The sequence below is a fragment of the Symphalangus syndactylus genome, chromosome 1, assembly GCF_028878055.3.
Source record: "Symphalangus syndactylus isolate Jambi chromosome 1, NHGRI_mSymSyn1-v2.1_pri, whole genome shotgun sequence".
NCBI lineage: Eukaryota > Metazoa > Chordata > Mammalia > Primates > Hylobatidae > Symphalangus > Symphalangus syndactylus.
The window spans coordinates 124000120-124008290 of record NC_072423.2 but is presented as its reverse complement, the minus strand read 5'-3'; the positions used below and the strand labels follow the sequence as shown (position 1 = coordinate 124008290).

At 41.9% G+C, this 8171-nt stretch overlaps 1 non-coding gene across 1 annotated transcript; it reads right to left on the bottom strand.

Annotated features, from left to right (window-relative positions):
- Window positions 1–7634: 7634 nt before the first annotated feature.
- Window positions 7635–7760, bottom strand: LOC129461632 (U6atac minor spliceosomal RNA). Its single transcript, XR_008650630.1, has one exon. It is a non-coding gene; the product is annotated as a U6atac minor spliceosomal RNA (small nuclear RNA).
- Window positions 7761–8171: the final 411 nt, after the last annotated feature.

Below are 8171 nucleotides of genomic sequence, written 5' to 3'. Positions count from 1 at the left end.
GATCGAGACTCCATCTCAAAAAAAAAAAAAAAAAAAAGAAGCCTGAGGTGAGAGGATAGCTTGAGCCCAGGAAGTCGAGGCTGCAGTGGGCTAAGATTGTGCCACTGCACTCCAGCCTGGGCAACAGAGCAAGACCCTGTCTCAAAACAAAAACGAACAAACAAAAACAACAACAAAAAAGCACAGTACCATTTACAACCACTCCAAGGAAAATAAGGTACTTGGATATTCATTTGATATGGTTTGAATGTTTGTGTCCCTCCAAAATTCATATTGAAAATCTCCAATGCAATAGTAGTAAGAGGCAGGGCCTTTATGAGGTGATTGGGTCATGACTAATCCCATCCATGAGGGATGCCTTATAGAAGGGTTTGAGGGAGTCTGTTAGTCCTCTTTGCCTTTCTACATTTCCACCATGTGAGGATGTAGCAAAGAGGTGCCTTTGATGAAGCAGAGAGCAAGCCATCACCAGACACCAAATCTGCTGGTGCCTTGATCTGGGACTTCCCAACCTCCAGAACTGTGAGAAATCAATTTCTATTTATTTTTATGTATGTATGTATGTATGTATGTATATATGTATGTATTGAGACATAGTCTTGCTCTGTCACCCAGGCTGGAGTTCAGTGGTACAATCTTGGCTCACTGCAACCTCTGCCTCCCAGGCTCAGGTGATTCTCCTGCCTCAGCCTCCCGAGTAGCTGGAATTACAGGCATGCACCACCATGCCCAGCTAATTTTGTATTTTTAGTAAGGACAGCGTTTCGTCATGTTGGCCAGGCTGGTCTCGAACTCCTGACCTCAGGTGATCCACCCGCCTCAGCCTCCCAAAATGTTGGGATTACAGGCATGAGCCACCGTGCCCAGCCTTAAATTTCTATTATTTACAAATTACCCAGCCTATGGTATTTTGTTATAGCAGCCTTAATAGACCAAGATAATATTTTATTTTTATTTTATTTCTTATTTTTATTTTTTGGAGACAGAGTCTTGTTCTATCCCCCAGGCTGAAGTGCAGTGGCTCGATCTCGGCTCACTGCAACCTCTGCCTCCCGGGTTCAAGCGATTCTCATGCCTCAGCCTCCTGGGTAGCTGGGACTACAAGCACACATCACCATACCCAGCTAATTTTTATACATACATATATATATATTTTTTTAGACTTTCACTCTTGTTGCCCAGGCTGGAGTGCAATGGCGCGATCTTGGCTCACTGCAACCTTTGCCTCCTGGGTTCAAGCCAGTCTCCTACCTCAGCCTCCCAAGGAGCTGGGATTGCAGGCATGCACCACCACGCCCTGCTAATTTTGTATTTTTAGTAGAGATGGGGTTTCTTCATGTGGGTCAGGCTGGTCTTGAACTCCAGACCTCAGGTGATCCGCCTGCCTCAGCCTCCCAAAATGCTGGGATTACAGGCGTGAGCCACTGTGCCTGGCCCTAATTTTTATATTTTTAGTAGAGACAGGATTTTGCCATGTTGTCCAGGCTGGTCATGAACTCCTGACCTCAGGTGATCCACCTGCCTTGGCCTCCCAAAGTGCTGGGATTACAGATGTGAGCCACTGCTCCTGGCCTAAGATAATATTTTTTAAAATAATTTATTGGCTGGGCGCAGTGGCTCACACCTGTAATCCCAGCACTTTAGGAGGCTGAGGTGGGCGGACCATGAGGTCAGGACATCGAGACCAGCCTGGCCAACATGGTGAAACCCCGTCTCTACTAAAAATACAAACAAAATTAGCTGGGCGTGTTGGTATGTGACTGTAATCCCAGCTACTCAGGAGGCTGAGGCAGGAGAATCGCTTGAATCAGGGAGTTGGAGGTTGCAGTGAGCAGAGATCACGCCACAGCACTCCAGCCTGGCGACAGAGCAAGACTCTGTCTCAAAAAATAAATAAATTAGTTAATTAAATAAATAAATAAAATAGTTTACTGAGGTGAAATTCACATAACTTAAAATTAACCATTTTATTTATTTATTTATTTATTTATTTATTTATTTATTTATTGTTTTGAGACAGAGGTCTTACTCTGTCACCCAGGCTAGAGTGCGGTGGTGCAGTCCTGGTTCACTGTAGCCTCTGCCTCCTGGGTTCAGGTGATTCTCATGCCTCAGCCTCTGGAGTAGCTGGGATCACAGGTGCACATCACCATGTCTGGCTGGTTTTTGTAATTTTAGTAGAGATGGGGTTTCACCATGTTGACTGGGCTGATCTCGAACTTCTGACCTCAGGTGATCCACCCACCTCAGCCTCCCAAATTGCTGGGACTACAGGTATGAGCCACCGTGCCGGCCTAACCATTTTATTTTATTTTTATTATTTTTTAAGATAGAGTCTTGCTCTGTTGCCCACGCTGGAGGGCATCGGTGTGATGTCAGCTCACTGCAACCTCCACCTCCTGGGTTCAAGCAATTCTCCCACCTCAGCCTCCTAAGTAACTGAGACTACAGGGAGTCCAATATTTGCATTTTTAGTAGAGACAGGGTTTCACTATGTTGGCGGGGCTGGTCTTGAACTCCTGACCTCAGGTGATCCACCCCATCGGCCTCCCAAAGTGCTGGATTATAGGCGTGAGCCACTGCACATGGCCCAGCCGAACCATTTTATTTAATTAATTAATTTATTTATTTATTTATTTTTGAGACAGAGTCTTGCTCTGTCACCCAGGCTGGAGTGCAGTGGCATGATGTCAGCTCACTGCAACCTCTGCCTCCTGAGTTCAAGCAATTCCCCTGCCTTAGCCTCCCAAGTAGCTGGGATTATAGGCGTGCGCCACCACACCCAGCTAAGTTTTTGTATTTTTAGTAGAGATGGGGTTTTGCCATATTGTCCAGGCTGGTCTCGAACTCCTGACCTCACGTGATCTGCCCGCCTTGGCCTCCCAAAGTGCTGGGATTACAGGCATGAGCCACCACACCCAGCCCTAACCATTTTAAAATAAACAATTCAGTGGCATTCAATACATTCACCGTGTTAGGCAACCACGACCTCTACCTAGCTCTAAAGCATTTCCATCACTCTACGATAAACCCCCTTACCCATTAAGCTGTTCCTTCCATTCCCTCTCCCCTCCGCCATTGACAACCATCAATCTGCATTCTGTCTCTATGATTTTTTTTTTTTTTTTTTTTTTGAGACAGGATCTCACTCTGTCACTCAGGCTGGAGTGCAGTGGCACGATCTCGGCTCACTGCAACCTGTCTCCCAGGTTCAACCAATTCTCCTGCCTCAGCCTCCCAAGTAGCTGGGACTACAGGTGCCCACCATCATGCCTGGCTAATTTTTGTATTTTTAGTAGACATGGGGTTTCACCATTTTGGCCAGGCTGGTCTCAAACTCCTGACCCCAGGCAATCAGCCCACCTTGGCCTCCCAAAGTGCTGGGATTACAGGCATGAGCCACCAAGCCCGGCCCTGACTCTATGAATTTATCTATTGTAGATATTTCAAGTATACAGAGTCATATAATATGTGACCCTTTTTGTCTGGATTCTTTCATAATGTAGCATAATGCTCTGGAGTTTCAGCCATGTTGCAGCATGCATCAGTACTTCATTTCTTTTTATAGCTGAATAATATTCCATAGTATTTATATATCAAAATTTGTTTATCCATTAACCTGTTGAGGGACATTTAGGCTGTTTCCACCTTTTGGCTATTGTGAATGGTGCTACTATAAACACATGTGTACACATGCCTGTTTAAGTATATGTTTTCAATTCTTTGGGGTATATACCTAGGAGTGGAATTGTAGAATCACATGGTATTTTGTTTAACTTTTTCGAAAAATATCAAGCTGTACCCAAAGTGGTTGCACCATTTTGCATTTCCACCAGCAAAATGTGAGAGTTCCAGTTTCTCCATATCCTTGCCAATACTTATTTTTCTTTTTAAAAAATAGCTATCCTAGAACATGGGAAGTGACATTCATTGTGGTTTTAATTTGCTTTTCCCTAATGATTAGTGATGTTGAGCATCTTTTCATGTGTTTATTAGTCATTTGGATATCTTTGGAGAAATGGCTATTCAAGCCCTTCGTCCATTTTTAACTGGGTTGTTCGGTTTTGTTGTTGAGTTGTAGGAGTTCATTGTGTATTCTGGATATTAATCACTTACCTGATACATGATTTGCAAATATTTTCTCCCATTCTGTGGGTTGCCTTTTCATTCTCTTCATAGTGTCCTTTGATACACAAAAGTTTTTCATTTTGATGAAGTCCAATTCACCTGTTTTTTTCTTGACCAAAAAGTAGAAAGAACTGAAATGTTCACCAGCTCATGAACAGATAAACAAAACGTGGTATATAATGGGATATATTCAGCCATAAAACGAATGAAGTACAAACACATACAACATGGATGAACCTTGGAAACTTTATGCTAAGTGAATACAGTCAGATACAAAAAGGGAACTATTGTATAATTCTATGCATGTGAGGTACACAGAATAGTCATTTTCATAAGGACAGGAAATGGAATAGTGGTTACCAGGGGCTGAACAGAGGAGAAGATTGGCAGTTATTATTTAATGGATATAGAGTCGTTTTTTTTAATGATTAATAAGTTATGGAACTAGATAGTGATAATCATGAATGTATTTAACATCACTAAATTGTACACTTTAAAATTGTTAAAATGGGGCTGGGAACAGTGGCTCATGCCTGTAATCTAATCCTAGCACTTTGGGAGGACAAGGAGGAGGATGGCATGAGCCTTGGAGTTCGAAGTTACAGTGAACTCTGTAACCACCCAATGGGTTCACCTTGCCGGCTGCGTAGACAGAGCCAATTTATCAAGACAGGATAACTGCAATGGAGAAAGAGTAATTCACACAGAGCTGGCTGTGCAGGAAAACAGAGTTTTATTATTACTCAAATCAGTCTCCCCAAGTATTCGGGGATCAGGGTTTTTAAAGATAATTTGGTGGGTAGGAGCTTGGGAAGTGGGGAGTGCTGATTGGTCAGGTTAGAAATGGAATCATAGGGGGTTGAAGTGAGTGTTTCATGCTGTCTTCTCTTCTTGGGTGTGATGGCAGAACTGGTTGAGCCAGATTCCTGGTCTGAGTGGTGTCAGCTGATCCATTGAGTGTAGGGTCTGCAAATATCTCAAGCACTGATCTTAGGTTTTACAATAGTGATGTTATCCCCAGAAGCAATTTGGGGAAGTTCCAACTCTAGGCGCCAGAGGTGGTATGATCCCTAAACTGTAATTTCTAATCTCGTAGCTAATTTGTTAGTTAGCAAAGGCAGACTGGTCCCCAGGCAAGAAGGGGGTCTTTTCAGGAAAGGGCTGTTACTAATTTTGTTTCAGAGTCAAACCATGAACTGAATTCCTTCCCAAGGTTAGTTTGGCCTACTCGCAGGAATGAACAAAGACAGCTTAAAGGTTAGAAGCAAGATGGAGTTATTTAGGTCTGATTTCTTTCATTGACATAATTTCCTCAGTTACAATTTTGCAAAGGCGGTTTCATGATCATGCAACTGCACTCCAGCCTGGGCAACAGAGCAAGACCTTGCCTCTAAAAAAAGTAAATAAAATGGTTAAAATGGAAATTTTTATATTATGTGTATTTTACCACGATAAAAAAAAATGAAAGAAAACTGGTCTAGCTTTATTAATATGAGACAATACAGAATTTAGGACAAAAAAATTAGAGAGGACAACTTAATTATGATAAAAGCTTCAAGTCATCAGGAATAATTAACATTAGTACAAAATATGTATGTACCAAATATTGCCTTGACATGTATAAAGCAAAAGCTGTCAGAATCATGAAGAGAAACTCACAATGCTTGTGGGAGATTTGAACAAAATTATCTCAGTAACTGATAGAACAAGCAGTCAAAAATTTTCTTTTGGCTGGGCGCGGTGCCTCACGCCTGTAATCCCAGCACTTTGGGAGGCCGAGGCGGGCAGATCACTAGGTCAGGAGTTCGAGACCAGCCTGGTCAACACAGTGAAACCCCGTCTCCACTAAAAAATACAAAAAATTAGCTGGTCATGGTGGCGGGCACCTGTAATCCCAGCTACTCAGGAAGCTGAGGCAGGAGAATCGCTTGAACCTGGGAGGCAGAGGTTGCAAGAAGCCTAGATCACGCCATTATGCTACAGCCCGGGCGACAGTGCGAGACTGTCTCAAAAAAAAAAAAAAAAAAAAATTTCTTTCACATCAGGATGAGAAAACTTATACAAAGATCTTCCTAGCAGCATTATTCATGACAGCCTCAAACTGGAACCGACCTATTAATAAATATCTATCACTAGTAGAAGAGATATACACATTGTATTAGATTAATCCAATGTAATACTGAACAGCAATGGAAATGAATGAACTGTAGGTACATCCAACAACATGGATGAATTTCAAAACATAATGCTAAGCAAATAAAGCCAGACTCAAAATAATATATGCTGTATTATTCCATTTATGTGAAGCTCAAAAATAAGCAAACTAAATTATATGTGTAGAGAAGCGTATTTATTTGATAACATTATTTTTATAAAGCAAGAAAGTTATTTCCATAAAATTCAGAATTGTGGATATTTCTTTCTTTTTTTTTTTTTTGAGACAGAGTCTCATTCTGTCGCCAGGCTGGAATGCAGTGGCACTATCTCGGCTCACTGCAATCTCCGCCTCCAGGTTCGAGTGATTACCCTGCCTCAGCCTCCGTAGTAGCTGGGATTACAGGTGTGTACCTCCACGCCCGGCTACTTTTTGTATTTTAGTAGAGACAGGGTTTCACCATGTTGGCCAGGATGGTCTCAATCTCCTGACCTCGCGATCCGCCCACCTCGGCCTCCCAAAGTGCTGGGATTACAGGCATGAGCCACCGTGCTCGGCCTCTTTTTTTTTGAGACAGAGTCTCATAATTGTGGATATTTCTAAGAGGAAGGAGGAACATTGGAATTGGAAAGAGACCAGTGGGCCAAAAGTGGAAAATGTTGATGTAGACTTCTAAGATTTTGACAAAATTTTGTTTTATGGCCTGGATGGTGGTTATATAGATATTTACTGTATAACAATTCATTAAGATACACATTTGTATTTTTTGTATATATGTGTTCTATTTCACAATCTTAAATGTTCCTTAATTAATTAATGGAGCACACCTTCAGAATTGGGTGGGAAAATAATTCTGCCTAGAAATCCAAACTTAGACAAGCTAGCTATCAAGACTGAGGACAAACTAAAGCCATTCTTCCACCTGTAAGGATTCAGGGTTTATCTACTATTTATGCTTTCTGAAGGAGATAACTGAATATGTTGGCCAGGAAACCAAGGGTGAGGAGTATGTAGACAATGGAAAATGATAGTACTAACCCTGTTAATCTAATAAAAAGAAACCCCAGGATGACTGCTTGCAGTGGGGTTTGAAAGAAAGCTATTCAAATTAAAACAGGAGGTCCATGTGCTCCAAAAAGACATTCTTGGTTTTTTTTTAACATATATATATATATATTTTTTATTATACTTTAAGTTCTAGGGTACATGTTCACAACGTGCAGGTTTGTTACATATGTATACATGTGCCATGTTGGTGTGCTGCACCCATTAACTCCTCATTTACATTAGGTATGTCTCCTAATGTTATCCCTCCCCCCTCCCCCCACCCCACAACAGGCCCCGGTGTGTGAAAAAAAGATGGTTAGATGCCACAAAGTAGGTGGCAATGCCTTAACCATATGTGTGTTGTCAGGCCTGAGGGCCTCTTCCATCCTTGTCAAGGGGAGTACTAACCTTCTCTCCTTTCATACAACACAAAGATATTCTTAAGACTTCTAGAGTAGACCCTGAACAATTTTAGAATAAGGAACTAATAGATATCAGTGCTTTCATGAAGAAGGCTTTTGCTTCTCCTAATGAGGGAAAAATTATAAAAATTCTAAGACAGGAAAGTTATGATCCAAACTTGAAATAAACTAATGTGGTACAAATTTGGGCAACTGCGGTTCTTTAAGAAAAGAGAATCCATCATACAATTTTCTTTTTCTTATTTTTTCTTTTTCTTTTTTTTTGAGACAGGGTCTCACTCTGTCACCCAGGCTGGAGCACAGTGGTGACCTCAGCTCACTGCAACCTCTGCCTCCTGGGGTCAAGTGATTCTCATGCCTCAGCCTCCCAAGCAGCTGGGATTACAGGTGCCCGCCATGACACCCGGCTAATTTTTGTA